The 24,099-nt window shown below is 39.6% G+C and overlaps 1 long non-coding RNA gene across 1 annotated transcript in view; it reads right to left on the reverse strand.

Moving 5' to 3' along the window:
- Positions 1–24,099, reverse strand: part of LOC131474852 (uncharacterized) — a 66,824-nt gene that overhangs the window by 29,497 nt on the left and 13,228 nt on the right. The window contains exon 3 of the long non-coding RNA XR_009242475.1: positions 18,435–18,607. This is a non-coding gene — a long non-coding RNA (uncharacterized LOC131474852). The remainder of the gene's footprint in view (positions 1–18,434; positions 18,608–24,099) is intronic.

Below are 24,099 nucleotides of genomic sequence, written 5' to 3' on the forward strand. Positions count from 1 at the left end.
AAATTGAGCTTTTTAATCTGGTTCTTCTAATCCAGAGTCAAGTGTGTTGGGACTCGGATGATGTGATTTGAAAGGGAATACTCCTGATTCACTGAAACACTGTTATCTCACACTCTGCGCTATTGAAATAAATTTGAAAATGAGGTTTGTGCACCTTTATAAGCGCCGCACACTCGCTCGCTTTCCGTGTAAAAATGTGCTCCGAGTAAAGCGGGAGAGGATAAATGAAAAGTAAAAGCCTTCAATCTGCGCCGGTGTGAAATGAAAATTATAGGAGAATCAGACAAATCCAGGCCAACGAGGATTTTTTTTTTTTATCCCCAATGTACTTTCTTTAAAGAGAGCAATTTAAATCACAGCATGCTTCACATCATCACCACATGAAACTGACAGGATACATAAAATGATCAGTTTTAAAATCAATACGGCAGCCACGGATCAGCGGTAGAGGTGGTTGTCTTCTAACCAGAAGGCTGGCGCTCGATCCTAGGCTCCACTAGTCTAGTGTGAGTGAACGGCTGTGAATGGGTGAATGGAAAAACTGTACAAGGTGCTTTGAGTGGCTATGACGACATGAAAAGCACCATATACTGTACATATACGGATTATTTACCATTACAAGGGTGGAAATGAAGAATTAAAACCAACCGGGAAAGACTTTCCGATAAAGGTGATGTAAAACCTTTTTAAGGTCCCCGGGCGCTACTCAGTGTGGCAGCCCACTGCTCCTAATTCTAGGATGGGTCAAATGCAGAGGAATACTTTCCCTAAGGGGATTAATAAAATTGAAACTTTAAAAGACGAAAGATTCGCTGCCATACCTGTATATACAGTATATCCCCACTACATAACATAAATCATAAAGGATGTGAACAGGGCAGCTACATATTAATGTCGGAATCCTAAAAGGCCTTGAACTCCCGTTTAAAACATCTCAACCAGAAGAGAAGATGTTTATCGTCGTGATGTGGATAACAAGGAAACATGTGGAGTGCCACACTCTCTTTTCCCTCTCGTTGACAGACAGTTCTCTGTCAGTCAGTTTTTCATGTATGTAACATTTTTACACTGTTATTTGTCGCCTTGTCATGTTTTCTCATCATGTGATAATCCTGCTGGTGCTGCTCTCAAGCGGACACAATGTCCTTCCACTGTTGACATGGTAAAATTAAACCAAATGAGTGTCTTATTTACATATTTTCTGGAGAATCTAGTGACCACACTCATGCAGTAGGTGCTGTACATGCTAAAGTTTAGTTTGACCCTTTGACACCGAGCATATCGCAGTTACCGTAGTTACGCGTCCTTTGTACTATCGGACAAATTCCAGTTCCTTGCGCTGTTGCAGGAAGCCGGAGAATCAGTGTCTGTCGCCAAGAGTTGGAAGTTGGAGTTTTTTTGGCCTGTTTTTGGACATTGAGACAGAAACTTTTTGATTTTCTTCATTTTAAATTGTTAAAACAGTATTTTAACAGGCAGTAAATTGTAGATCCTGTGCCAGATATTGAAAGTTATTCTGAAAAAAATGGTACTTAGTTGCAGAATATTTTCTGGCCATTTTATGGTTAAAATAAGCAAAAAAAAAGAAAAAAAAACTCTAGACGTGTTAAAAGGTTGATGCCAGAGTTCATTTGGAGAATGTTAACAAAAAAAAATAGAAGATAAATGACTAGGATCTGTACATTTGAAGATGACCTCTCCTAGAAAGTCCAAGGTCCATCTTGCCAAAGGTAAGCCCTCCATCTGAAAAGCAGTAAAGAAAACATCCATCGCTTCACGATATATAACCTCTCTGCAGAATTCATGGAGTTTGGTCTTAAAGATCCAGATCAGGACAGGGCTTGATAAAGCTTGTTCTAGCTGGGTATCCAGAGATACGGGTCTTACCTATGAGTCATTTTCAGCATGATCGCCCTTATCTGTGTTGAGCCGAGCTCCCCTGGCTACTCAGGGGCCCTCTGTTTAACCCCGGCACTCACATGGCTTCACCACACACACACACACACGCACGCACAAAAAAAAACCCTCACTCGCAGCCAAAGATGCTTGTTTGTCAGGGATTAAAGGTATTTTCCCTGCCTCTGTTGCAGCATCCTTATTTGGCAACGGCAGCCGTCTAATTCGGGTCACGGTGCCATCGCTCTCATCAGCAAACTCCAGGCCATGTTCCAAGTTACACTGGCCCACACAAACCTGTGCAAATCATGTTGGACAAACATGAGAACAGCCAACTGCCCCAGCGAGGAAGATAAAAATCCTACAATTAAAAAAAAAAAAAAAAAAAAAAGTTTAACGGTGCATTTTTCGGTGAGGATGCGTAATAAAAAAATGAAGGAAAAATGTGTCGAGATCAAAGCTGGGGGAGGTTTTTTTTTAGCGGGGATGAGGCTGAACCGAGTCAGACAAAGAATTATATTTTAGACAATTACCTCAGAGAGCATGGCAGCGGAGTTCCATAATTTATGTCTGTCAAGATAAAAGTAATCCACAACACAGAAACTAAAGCGCCGATCTCATAATGGATATTTTAATCAGGTCCCTTGCAAAGAAAGAGGAGCCTATTAAAGTCCAATTTTAATTTATGGACGGAGAAACGATTTAGCACCTTAGTGAAAATTACCAAGATGTTGTGCGGGATTGCACATTAAAGTTTAAAAAAAAATACTCAAATTATTTTTTAAATGTTTTTCCATTTTAAGAATTATGTGTTGACCCATAATCTGCTGTTATGCAACAAAGGAATAAAAAAAGAAGAAAAAACAAAAGGCTTTGCATCAATATTTCATGGAGGTTTTGAGGGACTCAATAAGGCGAGCTGTAGGTTGAAGTGTTGTCTCTATGGTAACAATATATCTGGTATATTTACATCTGGTCCTCATGGGGAGGTGCATGCATGGAGGGGCCACCATTCCCAAAAGGAATATCACAGTAAACTAATCATGACACTCTGACACCAGCTCCTCTCACGTCTGCGTATCCCTATGTGGAATACTCTCCTCTAGACTAATTGCCAACGTTAGCTGCACCATGCACATCCACTGAGACATCACTCAACATGGCTTTAAAAACAAACAAAAAACATTTAAAAAAACAAAATAAAAAAATCATCATCTCAGGGCATTTTCTGTTTTTCCACACATCAGGCAAAATCAACAGGGGGTGTCATTTTTTTTCTCCTAACGCCGTGATTTGGATAAACAGATAAACACCAAATTCAGTGGCCCCCGGTTCCATTGATTTAAGCTAACACACATTACGGCTCAAATAGCCCTAAATGGAGGTCTTAAGCAGCAGCAGCTCGTAAACAAACAGCGGCGGAGTGGGAACGGCGTCCGCGCCGCAGAGCGAGGCACGACACTCTTGGGGTTTGCAGATGGGATCTCTCCATGGTGACAGGATGTGATCAGAGATGTCCCTGCTGAGATCTATCCAGGTTACAAGATACCCACAGCAAAGGGGGGACTGAATTAGAGAGAGGGAAAATAAATAAATAAATCATGTGTGGCCACTGACCTTAAATGCAGGTAAAAAGCAAATATAGGCAAAAAAAAGTAGAGTAGGAGAACAGGAGGAGAATGCAGAGCCAAGAGGTAGAAATAAAAGGTTAAAGGAAGAGAAGAAGGAGTGAAGGCCATTTGATGATGTAAATTAAAAGCCTTCGAGCAACACAAGTTCTTTTTTAGACAGAAATTAAATTATAGGAGAAGTGGCTAAAACCAGACCACCAAGGTTAAGAAACATAATTTTTTATACAACTATTCAACAGCTTTGAAAGAAACTAAGGCTGTAAAAATGTATTTATTTTTCCTTAACAGCAATGAATCGCAATTTGTGCAATCACAAATTCTGTTCATTTCCTGGTCACAGCAGTCTTTAAGTCCATATTTACAAGGTAAAACAACTTTTACTTTGTGCATTTTGATTAGAAATCAAATAGATGACAAAGAAAATTAGAAATCTTGACTTTAGAAGTGCAGTGAGCCTGAGGAGACACAGTGTTCAGAAATGTTAATGAACACGGAGCATTTTTCGCATTTTTTTCTGCATTACTATGTCACATAGAGTGTCTTTATATCCTTTTTTCAGCACAACCTACAGGCAATCTGATGAAAGATTTATTTCATTTTCACCAAAATGAAATAAATTGTGACTCTCTGAGAGAGATTACGATTCTGTGAGTCAGACGAGCAACAGAATTATTTTCCACCTCTATATTTTTATGTCACTTCCTGACTAAGTTCAGCTGCAGTCGCATTAAATACATATTTTTTTTTATATGCATAAGCCACATAATGCCAGCGACCATCACTGTTGTTTTTAAAGGTCAGCCCTTAATTAATCACGGCAGCCCCCCAAAAAGAAATGTTAAAACAACTGTGTACATCAAACCTATAGATGTACAAGAGTGGAGATGCAGGAATAAATAATCTTAATGAGCGTCTTAAGCAAACAGCGATGAAAAACACTTAAAATGAGACATAACTGCTGGTGTGTATTTGTCTATGCAATGACAAGAGGTAAAAATAAAAGGGGAAGTTGGGGGTAAATAAAAAAAAGAAAAAGGGGAAATGACAAGCGAGTATTGAGGTCACACTGACGGCCACTGGATTGTGTTGTGAATTGAATGAACTCATCTTTAAAAGACGACTGTGTCTTCTCCCCCCTTTTATCGAGAGAATAGCCATATTAACATCCTGTTCTCGTTGCGAAGGCAAAGCCATATCCGATGATGATTGGGTTTGGGAAACGCTCGGATGGAAAAATAGAGCCCATCGCATCCACATCACCATCTCACACCACATTGGCATACGCGGCTCACTGCCTCCCACTTTTGGCCAAAATTGAAGAGCTTGCACGGAGGAAAATAAATAGACGGTTGAATAGCAATGGCCTCTGCCACTGAACCTTTTATCAGTGGGAATCTAACAGCCGTGCCGTTTCTGAATTTCAGTTTAGCTTCCGATTACGGTATGTCCCGGCATTTTATTCCCAACATCTCTATGCTTCGTAGCCTTCAAACACTTCTCGGTAACTGCCTATTATCCGACAGTTCCACTCCGCTGACCCTGCCAATAAAACTTTTCATATCCTTATAAATGAACTCAATTGCCACGTTCTAAACATTTACACTGCACTAACAGATCATCTCCACACCTTGGAATTGGCTAAATTCCCTTTTCCTTATGAATATATAGGAGGATATTAGAGATATGATAGCTTTTCAGATTGCTGCACCCAGTGAAATTAGTTTAGCGAGCATTTACAGACTAAATTGGAGCCATTAAATAGCGGATTGAATTGATGGCACATTCATTGTCTCTCCATCGGTATCACTGTAAAATCAATTAGCCGTCACTTTTCCATTCTCAATAAAGTATGATTGTCAGCCACGGATGAATAAAGAAGACCCTGACAGCCAGTCGGACCAGAACATCACGAGAAAACAAATGTGTAAGGCTGGAAAATGTGATCAGTAATTGGGCAAAAAGGAAAGAAAAAAAGAGGCACAATTGTCTTTATCAAAAGGCTGTAGGATCGGACGGGCCATTAGTTTAAAAAATGTATCCCATCAAAGTGACATCCAGCAATTTAAATCCAGTGATAACTAAAGAATATTATTGAATTTTGTTGACTTATTCATGAAGATCTGTTCAATTCATCTGCAGTGTATAAACATACAAATAACTGTGTGTTTATTAAAAGTTTCCCCATTCATTATAATAGCTAATAAAAAACCTCAAAATGTCTTATTTTAACCATAAGAGGTCCAGAAAATGTCCTGTAAGTTAAGTGCTTTTGTCCATTTTTCTCGAATAACTCTCAATATCTGGCAGTTATTTACAATTCACTGCATGTTAACATAGTGTATTGACAATATAAAATGAAGAAAAACTAAAAAAATAAAATTTGAGCAGTATAACACACATTTAAAATAACACTATTTTGAGTTGTTGTCTCAATGTCCAAATACAGGGTCAAAAATTGAAAACTATGGCGTTTTTTTTGGCGACAAAGACACTGATTCGCCGGCTTCCTGCAACCGTGCGAGTGAAATTACCGCAATAAGCACATAAACGAACAACAGCTTTCAGAAACTGTCAGAATGTATCTGATAGCACAAACCGTTGTGTAATTACGGTAATGCAAAGTGCGCTTGTGCGAAAGTGTCGTCTGCGTTACGCTCCCCCCGAAATAGAAATCATCTGAGACGTCGACTATGTTATAACGTCACGACAAATAAAACGAAAAAGGTCCAGTGAGTAAGAATTAGTGACTCCTAATGGTGAGACTGCAGATTGCAACAAACAGAGAACTCCTCCATTCGACACCCCACCCCACCTTTTTTTCCAAGCATGTCAAGGTGGCATGTCAACACTTCAACCTGGTGGCTTTTGCAGATCAGAAAACAATGTCCTTCTTCCTAATTTGGCTATTTTTTTCCCAGTTGGGCTTCCGTAGAAACATGAAGGCGCAAGATGGCGGCAAATGCTTAATATATTTAAAAAGGCTTATTCTATGGCTTTATTTTCTTTCTTTTTTTACTGATGTATAACACTCACAAATGTCTTTACTGGAGGTTTGTTTTTTTTCCAATTTACTGGTCAGCTTACACATGCAGTAAGCACACCATATCCATGTCATCATCGTATGCCATGATGGGCCGTGTGCCAATTACTCTGAAAAACATTCCACCATAGATGGCACATGAAACCATCTGGGCTCCTGCTGAGTTTCTATATCCTGGCAATATCAATAAGGAGTAGGAGAATGATTTGTTTAACCAAACGCTGTGTTTTGTAAATGCATTCATTGCCAGTCAGCTGTTCAGTTTGGGTTGCAAATCAAACAGCATTGTGTCATTTAGCCAGAGGCACTACTCAGTGTCCGCTGAGATCAAGACTTTCATCTCATTTTTCTTCTCCCCATCTAATGAAATCAAATAGGGTTTCCCCTCTTTCCCCTCATCAAGATTCTTTGTGCAATATCTACACTAAGGAGAGTCTTCTCCAAACAGCTGAAGCCCCCACTACTCTATATATTATCAGTATAGAGTAGCATATGAGCACCAACCAAAGGCAGCAGCGTCACATATGCTGCATATGCCATAGATAGCCTGGTGAAACGATGCCAGTTTTTCATTAGGCCATTTTGTTGGAATGGATAGAGCAGCTGAAGCTCTTTGTTTTTTCCTGATATGCCAACAACAGATTAAAACCAACAGCATGGTGGTCTTCAAACTTCCGAGACCCTGCCAACAATCACAAGCCAAGGCTTTAAAGCGCGGATGTTAATAAAACATAGGATTTGTTTGCAGATTTTGTTGCATTTCTCAACACAAAACATGCTCTTTTTTACAACATGAAAATGTCTTTATTTAAAAGGTGCAGGGGTGATTCAAGGGACTTGGGGGGGACAAGGATCTGGGGGGCCTACATCAAACCGAACTGGACTACACATCATGGTTTATATGCCGCCACTTTAACCCTGTTCTGAACATCCAGATCATGCTAAGTACAGGTCACAAAAACCATGTTCGAGGTGGTTTGAGGACACACGTGGCCCCATTTATGATCCGTGTCATTTTCCTTTGTTTACGTCTCAGTTTCTGTTTTAATTTAATTGCAAACACCACAAGAATATTAACACTAATTGACGCATGAGTTCTAAAGTAAAGTTTTTTTAATTCACTTAAGCCTCTTGTGTCTCCATACACGCACAGCCAGACTCATTAAAACATAATTTTTGTTCTTGTAGACACTCATGACGTTAGTGTGTATTTTAATACGGGGGGGATCCGATTGTATGTGCTTATATTTAAGGCTGTGTCCACAGGATGTGATCGGATCACTGAGGATGGATGTTAATACCGGGTCCAGCAGGGGGCCTTAAAAGGGGGGGTCCTCACAAAACAAGTCATTGTTCTGGACTAATGTAATCAGCCATTCTCAGGGGCCCCCCTCAAAGCTCAGGGCCCCGGGCAATTGCCTGTTTTGCCTCCCCTGTTGGTGAGGCAACATTATTTCTTTGATTTTCCTAAAATAGGCCGATCAGAGAAACTGTCAACAAAATAATGCAAAAAATGCCTGAATTTTAGTTACACCAAAACGAGGGAAGCGAGATTCGCACCCTTTTTTCTTTGTCAGTAATCACAGAATAAAAATGTCTCAGTTGTCCTGAAGGAAATTATTATATGCAGCTAAATGCAGACCATGATGAGAGGATGATTAAAAAAGATTTGCAATAGCATGCGGGAGCGCAGGTATTAAATTCACTGTCAGGAACATTTTACTCTAATTTCTAAAAATTTAATGAATCCTCATCCCCCCGCTGCAATTACACTGGTGTGCATTGTGCTGCGAGAGGATTGGTTATTTCCACACAAAGTAACGGGCTTTAGGATCCTCAGATGAAAGGTGAGATGGAAATGTGATTGGGTATTATTATTGCTCCATGTTATGAACCTCCCTGGCTTTCAGTGTATGTACAAATACATAGTAGATGCCTCATCTTAGAGGTAAATACTGTGATTTCATGAATACAAATGGTTGTTAACAATAGGCAGGGTTAAGAATTCAATCTGACTATACGATTCAGCGACTCTTCCAGGTCCTTAGAGGAGAATGAAGGGATCCGGTGCCAGCCTTCAGATATGAGATCTGTGTTTGGTTAGAGCAAAGAGGCGAGCTATAATAAACCGCCTGTGTGTTTTGCAGTCGGCCAATAGCTGCCGAGCTCAGAGGGATGGCTTGAGATTGATAATGTTTAAGGAGGCAGTGCAGGGCAGCGTCAGGGTCAGAGGATGTCCCAGGTAGCAGATCAACCTCAGACCAGCTGAAGAGCTCTTTAATGTTCAGGAACTGGTGGAAGGTGAGAAAAGCTTAGAGGGGGTTTTCTCATGAACCTGCTCTGACCTGGGGGAGAGGCTGTATATAGGGGAGGCCCGGGGCTTGGGTGGAAGAAGAAGAAAATAGACAGCTGATATGTTTGGCAGCAGGTGGAGCGCTGCTCTGTCCACAGGTGCTGCACAGATGTCTCGTGCAGCAGCGCGAGCACCAGTTATCCAGGGACACTGGGACCCGCAGGAGCCTCCTGATTCTCCGTCACCCACAGCCCTCGCATCTGCTCAGCCATTCTCTACGAGTAATTATACATGGCACCGGGTGGGCACATGATGGATGCAGGGAAACGAGGAGGGAAATCTGACATGATTGTTTTTTTAAGGTTCAATGGCAACAAATTAGGCAAGGGTTTTTTGAAAAAAGAAACAGAACTATAAAAAGCAGAATTATCACATCCAGTTGTCTTTACTATCTCAAGTTGATCTTATGTATCGGCAACACTTTTCACAAAGAAAACAACACTTTATGAATTGAGCAAACACAAATGAACCACAAGATCAAGTGCAAATAGAATATCGATTTAATCATTAAAAAAAATTGTAATTTATTTGTTTGAAAATACACTTTTTGTTTGCAATGATCGGAATTTTGATTGCGCTCCCTCACTTGTTATTTGCGCCGTGGTTTTTTGTTTGCTAAAGTAGTCTCTGTGCTTGGAGTCGCTGTCCGTTTTCCCAGTCGACATCTGACGAAAAATAATTGTAAGTATCTACTCAGTAGCTCTATGAGCAGGCGGCTTCCTAAGGCCCGCCCATGGTCAGAATCGCAAACAAAAAACCACATGTGTATTTTCAATACACTTGTTCATTACACAATATCAAAACAATAAAATACAATATTTTTGAAGGAATAAATTGGCATTTTATTTGCAATTTGTGTTTTTTGATTGTTTGGCCATTTTTGTTTCCTCAATTCAGAAAGCGTTTGCAGCGTGAAAAGTGTTGTTTGAAAATATTGACACAAATCTAATTCCATATAACCCTGACTTTAAAACCTACAGCACAAAACACTGTAGAAACACCAGTATCCACAGTGCAAAACATGCCAGAGCAAAGTGTGATATTTAAGCGACGGTGCTTTACATTTGCTCGCTCTCTAACGTCTATGCCTGAAGGTAACAGACGATTTTATTCAGAAAGAAAAATGTGTGACGGGTCTTTTCCGAGTCCCTTTTTTTACCTTAAACGACTTAAACCCGTACAACGTGTGCAACATTTAAATGCTCAAGCATGTCCTCAATAAACCTGCCGTAATGGAGCTTTTCTCACAGCAGCCATTTCCGACATGAAACCGCGGGATAAACACACATGTGCTGCCAATGATCAGGGTTCCATTCCATTTGGGTTTCAGAGAGCGTAAGGGTATGTCACACTGCATATGTTTCACTTTGAACTGTAACCTTCTGAAAAAGAATGTTATTTTTACACTGCATACATCATTACATTGTAATAATTATATATATATGCATGTGTATATATATATATTTATATATATATATATATATATATATATATATATATATATATATATATATATTGCAACAACAGATCTAATGGCGGATGAAGACTTTTGCACGGCACAATTATGACTGTTTTATCATAATTACAATAATGTTTTGAATGTAGAAGTGAGGTCAGGTCCATCTGTTGTCTTCTGGGGAATTTTTCAAGATGTTCACTATTTCAGCCATAATGGAGACTGAACGAGGAGACGCCGTCCAAGTGGTGTCATAATTGCTATTTGGGGGATTCATAATTACAGAGTGCAGCCATCAGATAAAGGAGTGCAGATAAAAAGGAGTTGGGCTGGTAATGGAAATCTGTTTGGAGAGGAATAGTTCCTAATAAGTAATTTTGCCTAATAAACTATAACCGATTTAATCTCCGTCTTATCAGGCCAAGATTTCACCACTTTCCTTTTTAATTGGCTATTTTGTAATCCTGATTCCCAACAGAGTGGATGGTCTGTCTCGCTCTCCTGAGAGTTAGCATGAAATCAGTTTGAAACACTGTGTCAATCTCATTCTGAAGTGGCCATCTGGCCAGTGTACAGGAGCTGGGGATGGCACGCCGAAACCGCGGGGTCTCTGTGAGGCAATCATCAGCAGATTTACACAATGTGTTAATGCAAATTTAATAGAGACTTCCTATCGGCCACTTTATTCTCCTATGTGTTCTCACTGTCTGCCTGAGCAAACCCCGTAACTGCAGCAGAAAGGTATATACAACATATACATATATCCAGTGTTTGTTTGGTTCTTTATCAGTTAAATTAAAAATTAAAAATAAATCAATTAAAATCTTTTTTTACCTGCAAAGATACAGGTTTGTATAGATTGTCCGGTACGAACTCATCAAATGCAAGAGTATCTCTTTTGTTTTGGTTTACAGTTCAGTAAGGTGTTTTTGCAATTACTTTTTTCTGAAACAATCATGTTTTGACTAAAATAAAACTATTGTTTAGTAATTACTAATTTTATTGGCACATTTAAGGGCGCAGAGACAGTTAAGAGTCAAGAAAAACTAAAAATGAAAAGAAACACCATAGTTGTACATGAATAAGAGATTTTGCAATTTCATTTGAAAAGTGTGAACAGTATTAAACAATATTTCCAAAATAATTTTCCGAGTATGTCTCAAAATTTGATATTTGATCAGATTCTATGCTCTTTGCTCCGTTTTTTAACACTGTTCTGGGTTTTTCGGCGTGTAATTACGGTAATGCAAAGAGCGCTTGCCCAAACGTGTCACCAGCAATACGCTCTGGTTTTCGTGATATGCTTGATCAGTGTATGGGAAGTTATTTGTGACCTGGGAGGGGTGGATGTCAACATGCAAGTTCATAACACAACTGAGGAGCACTGTGAAATGTCATTGTCGAACGATTAAGTAAATGTTAAATCACAATAATAGTAAAAACACAATTGTACGATGTGATGTAGTGTTTCATGGTTGGAAAAAGACATGAAACAACGTGATTTGATCTTTAAAATGACTAAAAAAGGTGTTTCCATCCACAGTAAACTTTAGTTGCAGTTGTAAAAACGTCGACGAGAACTCGCAGGAAGCTTTCTTGATATGCACCAACATCAAACCGTGAGGTTTTTGTTTTGCCCAAGACACCAAATAATAATTCTCTTTTTCATTTAGCGGGGCAATACAAAGCGCCATCAACGCTTTTTTAATTCAGTATCATTCAATTTAAAAAAAATTCATCCTTTTAATAAATTGCATTTTATGGGCTGCAGTTAATAATTGCACCCAGACCCCAACGCAAAGTTCCGCTGCGCAAAACCCAGAGCACCAACATCCACGCTGGTTTACAAAAATATGTCTATTCCCTCTGTTCATTAAAGCTGAATATATCACACAGAGACATAGCTAGGAATTCTGGGATCCCTGAAAGGATATTGCTCTGGGCCCCGCTTAATTAATTCATACACCCTACTTCGATTTTTATGGCCTCTCTCCAGCTGTGGGCCCCTAATATTATCCCCACCTTTCACCCGTCTTTATTTGCATTGGCCTTTTTCCCAGATACAAACCTTGATTTCAATTAGGGAGATATTTTTTAATTGCGTGCGTGATAAAAATGAAACTAGCGGAACATAAAAACTTAATGACCAAATGACCAAGAAAACAAAAAAACAAATTTAATAAAAGAGAGTGACATGCTACAGAAGCAATACAAACTCATTTGTCGTCACGCTGTGAACTCTTTGCATTATCGAAACACGTACTGCTGTGTCATTTAAGGGAAAAAATGAACAAGATGATGGAATGTTTGGATGAAAACATACCATCACTTGTACAGTTCAGTGAATTTGTACATCTCTTTACCAGAGAACAAAGAGCTGCTGTACAGCCTGAGGGCCTCTCTATGGACACAACGCAGCTTTATTGTCGTTATTTTTCGCCCCTAAGCTATAATATGTCGTGTGATCACCAGAAAATTATACACACACCGCTCTCTCAGTGACCCTTTGGCGTTTTTTCATCCCATCCCACTTTTACAGAGATATAGAGATCTCACTGTGACATCACAGGTGTAAAATCCTGTGATTGTTATGGACTGAAATTATGTGAACGACAGACAAAACGCTTTGAGTATAGAGGTTAAGTCCTGGCACAATGTTCACTCATCAACACTCTGGTTGTTAGTAGCCATTTTACCTTAAAGAACCACTGCCTTCTAATGGTCAAAGTTTTGTACATTTGTATATATAGCAGTATAGCAGTATTTGGACTAAAACAATGGTCTCAGAGGTAGAAGTGAATAAAAATGGAGAAGCGCTTCATGGTCAATCTACTGGCAACTGTTAAATTCACATAGCAACCAGTTACCAGGAAACAGGCACAAAAGATTTGTCCTGTTGGCAAAAAAAAAAAACAGGCCCCATCTCCAATGTGTACTGACATTGTTTAACTGAGGTTTAAGATATTTTACTCTTTTTTTACTAAATCAATAAAAATAGAGGGATCAGTTCCGGGATACATAGCTTTTTAAATGTGTTCAGAAGGTAAAATAAAATCAAAATCAGACAGTGTTTGCACACAATAAGGCAACGGCAATGTATTTGCAAAGAGTGTGAAAATATGATCTTTGACATGGTGGTGTGGAACTTTGGCGCTTTGGTCCTTTAATTTGCTTTGTAACCTCTCAACGCATCTCTATCCCGTTTAGCACTGAAGAAAATAGGATTGTATTCCCTTTAGACGCTTCTAGTACTTTCCTGTGAGTTGCTAAAAAGAACAAGATTCCCAGTTCGAAAGCACATTTTTTTTGCACTTTTGTTCTTGGGGACTTGACGAGATAGTGTCTATTTACAGTCTGTCTGTACTCTTTGCTTTGCCCCTGTTGTCAGTCCCTTTGTTGTTTCATAATGCAGCGCCACAGTTGAGACGACACCATAGTCACTTACGCATCAGTGGACACCAGTGGGAGCATTGTTATGTAAATGTGTATTAATGAACTTCCCTCTGGAGAAGTGCGTCGCTTCTGGCGCTGGAGACGCGTCAGGGAAACATGATGGTCCTTTCTTTAGAGTATAGACGATATATAAACACCAGTGATTGAATGCTCCGAAACATTAAACGGAACAAAACTCTTCAAACAACTTGACAAACTCAATTTATTCTCCTCATTTGAAATCCTAAATGCACTAAATTGTTTTGTTTGCGACGGTGCAGACATTGAGAATTTAATCATGTTTAGACTCTCAGCTTTCGGCGACTGTCAAATAGCTGCTTTGGTCATGCCAAATTCTGAAGTAATTAAAACACATAAGATGGTTTTCAAAAAAATTACATATCTGCATTAGACAGGAGACTTAATTTACTTGAATGTCTGGAATAGGTAAATAAAAAATAAAACAAAAACCTTTGATTCCATTTCCAGCTCGAGTGTTAACAAAAGAGACACGGCCAAAGAAAGGAAATGGATATCAAAATGGAAATTTCCCATGCTGTTTAATTGGATAGCCACTTTTACTTTTACTTATCTTTGCAGCCCAACTCATTCACTGCAAGTGAGCATTTCCAATTAGAGAAAATTACTATTCCTTCCCGCTTCAAAAATATGTCTTTGTCACTGTGCTACTTAGTTATGACAGCGCGCATCCGTGTAAACAAATACGACACTGGCGATGATGTCCTCTTTTAACCTCACTCGTGTCTGTCAAACGGTAATAAACATAAAGTGACATCAATGTGCCCAGGTTTATAAAACACATATGTCATTCAGAATCACACTCGACTCTAAACAGAAGTAGTAGAAGAAGAAGAAGAAGAAGTAGAAGAAGAAGAAGAAGAAGAAACGCTGATAACATGAAACATATTTTTATTTATAGCTTACACAAATGATTCTGGCACAAACAGCCACCCTGGAGATCATCTCTAAGTAAGTCAATAAGACATGAATCATGATGAACGACATTTTAAATGGTGCGCCGTTACAGTCTTAACAATATTGCAAGCTGAGTTAAGAACAAATGATATCATCCTGTATAGCCTCAGAATAATGGAAACGGCTCCTATATTATTGCCCTTTTTTTTTCCTGGAAGCTATAGAGGCTGACATTAATCCCAACTGTCTGTAAAATTGAAGCAATAAAAACCACAAGCAGTGGCATCAAATTTCACCGCGGTGATACTCCTCAAAAATATAGATCCGCAGACAAACAATGATATACTTGATTGTTTCAGTTAAGATTCCTGGACTCTCTGCTTTCCCTTTGTTGTACATGAGAGAGACATTACACCAATGGTGGAATATGACCTCATTTGCTGCAAAGAGGAAATTTAATTAACAGAGCAAACAGCATCTGCCAATATGCCTCCGTGGAGACTGCAGGATAAGAAATACCTTTCACGAGGAGCTGCAATACTGTCTTAAGACTGGACCAGAAGTCACACACACAAACACGCAAGGCACCAACACTCTAATGCACAGCTTTAAAACACCATTAATCGAGATAAGTGAAAGGGTGAACTGTACATACACCATAACCAGCGCACCAAAGATGATACCTGGAGAACACCTTGTGGTAAAGGCCTGAGAGATATTTGCCGTTTAGCCACAGTTAGCATAGAAAACCAGATGCACCATAAAGGTATTTCCAAATATTTGCTGGGTTAGAGTGTACTACTCATGTTATGTAAGTATGAAGTAACTAAGACCATAAACATCTAGCAGATATGGTTTTTATGAACTAAAATATCAAACAAAGCAAGGATAGCTTGTGGTTTCTTCTGAGATTGCAGCAGTATTGCAGTTCCATTATGGTACTGTACATGAGGCCCATGAAAGTCCACTGTGTAACATTTAGTTTATGGGCAGTAATTGAATATACGTTCCAAATGTACAAGTCTATCATATATTGTCCTTATACAGTAAAAAAAAAGGTCTCCTGGTTTCCTCAGTGAATCAGGAAATAAGAATATATAAAATAGCCACCAGGAAACTCCACTGGTTCCAACAAAAACTTGGTTTTAATGGAAGTCTATTAGCGCTTTTCAATTATACAGTCCGAGCACTACTAGGCTCGACTCTACTCTTGCTTTTCCATTAGTGATAGTACCTAGTACCTGCTCAATCAAGGTTTCAAACGAGCTGAACAAAAACACTAAAATGTGACGCCAACAGACTGCCGGCCAGAGATCGTCGTTTAAAAATCTCAATATTTAACAGTGGAGTCTGGTGTATGTCGGGACACCACTGCCGAAATCCGGCAATCAGCCATCAGCCATGATTTAGTTCAGCGCAGGACAAGTAGAACGATTCTGTTTCACACATCTATGCTATGATGACCCCGCCCACATTGAGGAGGTACTATGAAGTAATGGAAAACGACGTGCCTGATACCAAACCGAGGAGAGTCGAGTAGTGCTCGAGCTGTATCATGGAAAAGTGCCACAAGTGAACACGAGGCCCACTACATTCATAAAATCAATGAACATTTACCTGAGGAGTTAAGGGTCGCTATTTCAGGTCCTCTTGCACAGAACATGAAGTAAATTATGTTCAAATTAGAGGAAAAAAGATGATAAACTATGACACATATGAGTGGACTCAGGTTTGCTTGACAGCTGATGTCACTTGTTTGCAGGTGAACGTGAACTTATAAGTTGGTGTCATGGCTTTAAATACAAATTGCTTCATTTCTGGAGCCTTAGAACAAGTCTTCTACGTACTTCTATGTACGGAGGCCATCATTTTTGAGCCACCATGTTTCTACAGCGGCCTGGAATGGACAAACCAGCCAGAGAGTGCATTTGGCATTTCAAAGTGAAAGGTTACTACACAGAGAACACATCCCTGCCCTGCCTCTACCATTCATGCAAATATTTCATCTTCACAATGTTGCGTTCATGTTTAGAGTGGGTGGATGTGACGGTAACCCAAAAAAAACATTCTGTTGTAGGCAGGAAGATACATGATACGTCCCACAAAAAAAAAAAAAAAACACTCAATAAAATGTTGTGGTTAGCGTCACCCAAAATATGTGTATAGTGTCCACGTACACACAATACATATTTATAAAACTTACAAACTATACTGTGAGATTATGTTAAGAGATCACAAGGTCATGAGAGCTGCATCATCAGTGGAGTTTATAAAGCGAGACCTGACAGCGATTCTCTGCTCTTCAGCGGCAGAGAGAGAGCGAGAGAGAGAGAGTAAAAATTTAATATCATCGTCTTTGTTTTAAACTTGTAAAACTGCTCACTTTCCTCCATTGCTGTTCTTTTTTGTGTTGGTTGTGCCAAAGTAAACTGAAAATCCTCAGAGGGGCAATGTGTGTTTCTTTATTTTTTAATCCAATATAGTTCATCTCATGGCCAAACTTACTTTAATACACATGGTAGTGATAACTACATTCACACTTCACATTTGTGCAGTAATTTAAGGAGATAAACTAAATGCACGCGTGTACACACACACACACACACACTAACACACGCACGCACGCACGCACACACAGACAGACACACACACACACACACACACACACACACACACACACACACACGCAGGGGACTACTTATAAAAAAACAGCTCAGCATGAGTAAATCAAAACTGAATTTCTTATTAATTTGAGTTGTTTTAAGATACACACATAAACTATACTATAACCTAGACTAACAAAAACAGCAGTGCTGTCACATCATTTATTCCTCTCTAAGCATACATATTCTTTAAATATTCAGCAGTTCAAAATATAGTATTAGTAATTAATACTTGGAATATTTGGTTGGTTGCTTGATTGGTTGACTGAAGGTGGTAAAACAACAAAAAACATATGCATTTCCCATTATCCACATTTTTAGATGTCCTCAAGCACATTCATGTAAACGACTTGAATATATAGTACCACACGTATGAGATATGAACGTTTGATTGAATTAAATCATCACCTCTGAGTGTCACTAACAACTCTAGGTGCCATCTTGCCTTCATAAATGTGATAATATCTCACAACCTGGCAAAGCGTCACATGGCAAACTGCAGTGTAGAGGTGGTGCTCCATGTGGCCCATTCATGGTTATGATTATTATTGCTATTTGTGCTCTGCCAGAGTCTTAAAACACTTCACTGGCGTCCTGATGGTTGAGTGGACTGATTTGTTTGCCTGGGGAATCGTCCATGTGCTGTTCAGAACTGACAAAACACACAATAAAGAGTCTGGACTGCCTGATGTGGAAGCACAGCGTCTTCTTTCTCTTAAAAAAAAGAAAATAAAGAAAAAGGAAGCAATAGATACTCTCTTGGAATGTCGCTATATCTATTTTTTCTTCATCTTAATTAGCATAATTGGTTTCTGTGATATTAAATTCACAGCTGAAGTGAGCGGCATCCAAATTCCAGTAAACAATTTTAAGCCTAATTTGGTATGAGACATGTCTGGCCCAGTGGCAGTGTGCAACTCCAATTATGATAAGGATTAAGCACATGCAATCAAAAGATAGAACAAGATAATGCGCACAGATACATTTGGCAGGCGAGCAATTAATCAGAGAAGCATGACACCCCTACCTGCGTGAGACGGCGTTCGAACACTTCAGAATCGTCAATGGAAAACAGTGATGTCTTCCACCTGCTCCCAGTGAAATGGCTTCAGCTATGACAGACCATCCGAGGCCTGGTGTCAGGTGCGGGGTCATTAGGGGACTCGTCCACCTCCTTCCCTCTGATTAAGTGAAAAGCATCTGCAGGAAAAATATCAAGAACATCATAATTACTGACCGTGACGTGTGACTGCAATGTACTTTGTTGCCTGCTCATATTTCATGGCTGTAAAACGTATATGTGAAACATCTAAGGGGGGTTTATTGGCATAAATTGAATATAAAGCCCATACATGTGTTTGTGCAAGTGTACACACTCTTTAAGATAAAGCTCATTTCAGCTTTCATAGCCTTGGAATAAGCTCTTCATTATGTGCTTTGGGCGAGGGCCATGTTTCTGCAGCAGCTGAAGCACTCTATGCAAAGGAGGAACAGTTACACCCACATGATGACAGAGACTGGGAGAGTGGAAGAATGGAGCGAGTCGGGAAAGTGTGTTCACGTCCTTTCTGGTATGCGAGGGCCACCGTAGTTTCACAACAGGCTTGCAAAAGGGTGGAGAAATACCCCATTTAATGCAATCTGCAGTCCCACCAAAAGATGTCACTAATTCTTACACACTGGACCTTTAAAAGCTGCCCGTCATTACAACCCCAACCCTCAGGGGACACACTGCTGATTTTGACATAAAATCCTTAATGAGTACAAATGATAATTAGTGCTTAACTACTCTTGTCATACTTGAGTAACTCATTCTACAGCTGCTGTAAGTAATGCCGTCTTTTGGCTAACATCCTACCCATTCATACATTAGCATTCTTCTTCCTATGCAAAAAAAAAAAATGTAAATTCCCTCGTTGTGGGACTAACAAAAGGATTATCTTATCTCAATACACCTCATGAACCTGTTTGGTGTAAACATGTTCATCAATCCAAAGCCCAACCTCATGAGAAGAGAGGGCAGCCTCTTTCTGGATTTCTAGCTTCTGAATGGATAAAGTGTGGTAGGATCATGGAAAAGATTCTCCTGGTTTAACTTCCACTATACAGTTCGAGCACTACTCAGTCATGAGCGCGACGTGCCGACACAAGAATCCAACCGAACAATGCCACACTGTAGATCAGTTAAAAAGACATCTAAATCCTGAAAATGTGCGATAATCTCCAACATTTAGCAAGGACATTTTTCGAAAACGTCAGTATTTGACAGAGGAGTCTGGTGTATTAGCGAAAGCACTGCCAGCGATCGTGAGCCGAATCACAACACGTTCACCTGTATTTCAGTTTGTGCAGGAAGTACTGAAGTAATCTTTTAATTAACTGATTCTAATGATTCAGTTACACCGAAAACAACTGCTTTTATTGTCACTAGTTTGTGTGTGTCGCGTAGAAAATGACCGGGGAGATCAGTGGTCGCTGCTGTTTTGGCAGTTTTAACGGTCATCTAGCTACGCTAAGGCTACTGCATGGTTAAATTACGTGATTTTATTTCATGAGGAAAAGACGTGTCCTCGGAATTTTTAAAACTCTTCCTCCGTCCCGGTGTCCCATCCGTCCGTGAGATCTGAAGTAGCCAGACGGAGCTGTCAGGGAGTCCACTGCGTTCAGTGGCCGCTGTCTGTGCCCGGTGAACCCAGGAGGCAGAAAATGACTGAGTTCACAAGTTGATTAATGAGCGTGCTGCCACCAGTTGTCAAAGGAAATGTGACACTGATTATGAAGCTTCAACTGTTGTGTTTTATACGAGACATCTATCAAAGACTCCATCCTTTCATATATCATTATAGTGCTTTTCAGGTGATGTATGCTGCTCAGCTGCTAGATTGTGAGTGTTTGCAACAGTGGTGATAAATGAACATATCAAACACTTAAATTTGACTAGATTTGGCTTCTTGGGGAAACAGTAGCAGATTCCGCTACTACTACTACTACTACTACTACTGCCACTTCCAGAGTAGTAGAAGTAGTAGTAGTGATGATAACATATGTTGAATCTGTTTGGCTGCTGACTGTCCAACTGTTAGGAGAGATGATGAGATTAATTAGGAGTGGGATGGCTACTGAGGGAGAAATGAAGCTGTCATTATACAGTAGGTGTTGAATAATGATGGCTACCTCATCTTTATCCTGTAGCGAGACCGCCTCCGCCGCGCTTTTAACTCTGACCCAATTAATACCTCAGGTAAACAGGCTCCTGCTGCGGTCATGGGCGCGTTCCCCCCCACCCCCACCCCCCGAGATTACCGGTGAAATGAAGCTGTACATTGTATCTGTGCATCATGGTTTGGAAAGTCAACTTGACAGAACATGGGGCACTTGATAAACAGTCTATCTAGGGCACACACTGTATAGCAGGTCTCTCGAGGGGGGGTAGACAAAACCCAAGACATTACAGGGAAACCCAAAGCAAATTATCTTGACATGGATGAAACAATAGCAAATTGGACAAATGATATAATTTGAGTCATATAGGCCCCAGCAGAGTGGGGCCTTGCACTCTGAGGGATTTGGAAACAAGAATAGTGTTTGATGGTAAAGGTCAAGAAACAAAGGTGGCTCCCCTGCATGGTTTCCATAGTGGGAAGACACAGTGTCCCCGTGAAACACCCCCACCCCCACCAAATATATTCATTATTTTGTTCCTGTTTTGCAATGTGCCTCATATGAGAGCAATGCTGTTTTCATTATCCAGGAGTGTTTCCTTTGGTCTTTGCTCAAAATACAAAGAGATTTGGGGGGATTGTCATAGGTACCAACCCGGAGGTAGAACCGTCTCATTTTTCTACATGCTATAAATCATATTTTGTGTACTGCCGACACCCCTTCAGCAATGCCGTTATTTGATTTCCTTACTGTCACATGCTGCAGCCACAAGAAACAGAAGAGATATCCCAACATGAAAAGATGAATCCGCAGCACACACCTAAACATGGCACTCGTTCCAGCTTATTAGACTTGATTAATCATGAGGGAACGGAGCGATAACTATGACTTTCCCTTCAAAAATCAATTAGATTTTTTTTTTTTTTTTCACAGAATCAGAGGAACAATTGTGTTAACCGAGTTCAAAGGTCTCTGTAGGAAATAGAATTCCTCAACTGGTGCATGGTTGTCTGTCTCCCTGGTAAGGAGGCGTTAGGTTGGGGAAATCTTAGTCTAGACTGAGTGTGCACTTTTCGGCAGGAGGGAGCCCAGTGAGTCATTAATCAACCACCGCTGACACCGAAAACCTTCTGCCCCTCATAAGGGCAAAATAACCTCTAACAATGAGAGGAACTAAGTGGTCAGAGACAATGGGATATTGCGTGCTAGTTTATGGTCCTCTCATAAGCAGCCCAGCCAGCCTGAGAAGATGGAGGAGCCATTCGACGCCGTGCCATGACTGTATACGCAGCAGCAGCAGCAGGGAGGGACATTAGATGGTCAGCTTCAGTGAGGTGGCCTTTACAGATTCAAAGTGCAGAACGGAATGTGGTAGCCATTCCTCACAATGGAACTGACCCTCGGCCGCATCATTATATTTACATTTGGAGCCGAAGGGAAAGATGTGAGGTATCGCAAGGAAACGTTCATGTTTAATGGCACAAAAAGCGGTAATGTACTGGATATCAAACTTTGGCTTCAGTCAAGACGCCTTCACACAAAAATTTGTGGCAATATATGTTGAACCAACCTGCCAAAATAATAAAGAAATAAAAAGTCAACACAGTGGAGCTTGCTGACACAATTTATTACTATTTTGTATCTTTTACTTTTACTCTCATTCAAACTCAATGAACATTTTAAGGATTTTAAGGCACTATTAATATATATAATTATAAAGTTAGAGGAAATATAATTTACCAAGGACTGTCCCGGGCTGTATAAGGTTATGGTTCTCTGAAAACGTTCATGACTAATGGCCAGAAGATGAACGGGCATCTTAGCATTGCGTTACCCAGTTCTTGCGCTCCCACTGATGCCAATAAAAACTCCTTGTGCTTTGCAGAGTCTTTTGACAAGGGAGTAAATGCTGATTAATCTCATTCCTACTGATCAAAAAAAACAGATGATCCGCAGGATTAAACGGCTTTTTGAGAGTAAGAAGGTGGTAGAGTTATACCGATTTTCATAAATGACATCAGTCTTGTTTTTAGTTTCCATCTTTCCACTGCAAGTAGATATGAGATCAAAAAGCATTTCCATGCAACAAAAAAACGTCCATTTACAAGTGAAACTTCAGGGGTTTTTTATAATCTCTAAGAACAAAAGAAATCACTTGCTGTCAAAAACCAATTGCCAATTGAATCTGCTGCTAAAGCAACTTTTAATCTCATTGTTTCACTGGGCAGCTCGCCTTCTTTATTGTCTGAGGTTTCTCCACTTTCTCATAGTGCAGTTTTTTGGCAGCAAACAGCTGCTGCAAACAAGCTCTTTAAAAAAAAAACAAAAAAAAAAACACTGTATGCTCACACAAAAGTGGCCCGACACACGCTGGTGAACAGAGGGGACCATTTAGCAGGTAAAGAGCTGAATATTTTGCCCCCCGGGAGACCAGAAACAGTTAAAAGTGAGCGATTATTGAACTTCCAACAGGTTCAACACAAGCTACAACCCACAAATGTGAAAAGATGTGTCGTAAAGATCAGTGATTTCACTTTTGATTAAAAGTAATAGCAGCAATATACAATAAATGTAGAAAATAAGTGAATACATACTCAAAGATATTACTGCTTTTAAATGAGGCATTCACATGCTTATTTTTATTGCATAATTCATGCTACATGTCAACAACATGCACATTAAAATATAAGATTGGATGCGTGGGAATGTTTAGGGTAAGAATATCAGACGACATCCACTCATAATTATTTATTATTATTTCTATTTTTTGACCTATACTTTATATTTCTATTCATTGCTCATAGTCTATATACTAGTCTGTATAAACTGTTTAATACATTGGTTAACATTCTTGAATTACATCTGCCGTGTATGAAAAGTGCTTTATATATGTTGATTTAGATAAAGTTTGATTGGTTGTAAAACACATGTACAATATTACATTCATGCATTGTCTTATGTTTATCTATTATTGTGTGTTTCTCATGTTGGAAACTTTGTTTCAGAGAAACCCAGCACTAATTACAGTGTCCTGTACAATGACTAATTATTCAGTTAGATTTTGAAAATCTGCATTACTGTATATTGTACGCGATTATAAGAGATCATAAAATCATCCTATTCCGATCCTATTCTGTCAACAGAGGTAATTGACAGTGCATTTCCAGCTCTGTCATGTTTATCACGTCCCTCAACAGCTGAGTCCATACGAGCGACAGTGCACAGCTGTCATTGGGAAACAAAAAGGAGTTGAGATTGTTCTGCTTCCTAAATTGTGTTGTCAGTATCATTAAATTGCAGCTTTCCACTGAGAAGGAAAATGACAAATTTAACAGAGTTTGACACCAGAGTGATTTTGCATGGAAGGTGCACTGAAACAGTAACGTTGAAACACATTTGTATATATAACAGAAGTCAACGTAGTCGGTAATTACTTTAATTTGTTCTTTTTTTTTTTTGCCATTGATCGTTTTAAGCTCCATGGATTTGACATCTCAGCCCTGAACAGTAATAAAAAAAAAAAAACGGAA

Source organism: Solea solea, chromosome 16 (genome assembly GCF_958295425.1).
Source record: "Solea solea chromosome 16, fSolSol10.1, whole genome shotgun sequence".
NCBI lineage: Eukaryota > Metazoa > Chordata > Actinopteri > Pleuronectiformes > Soleidae > Solea > Solea solea.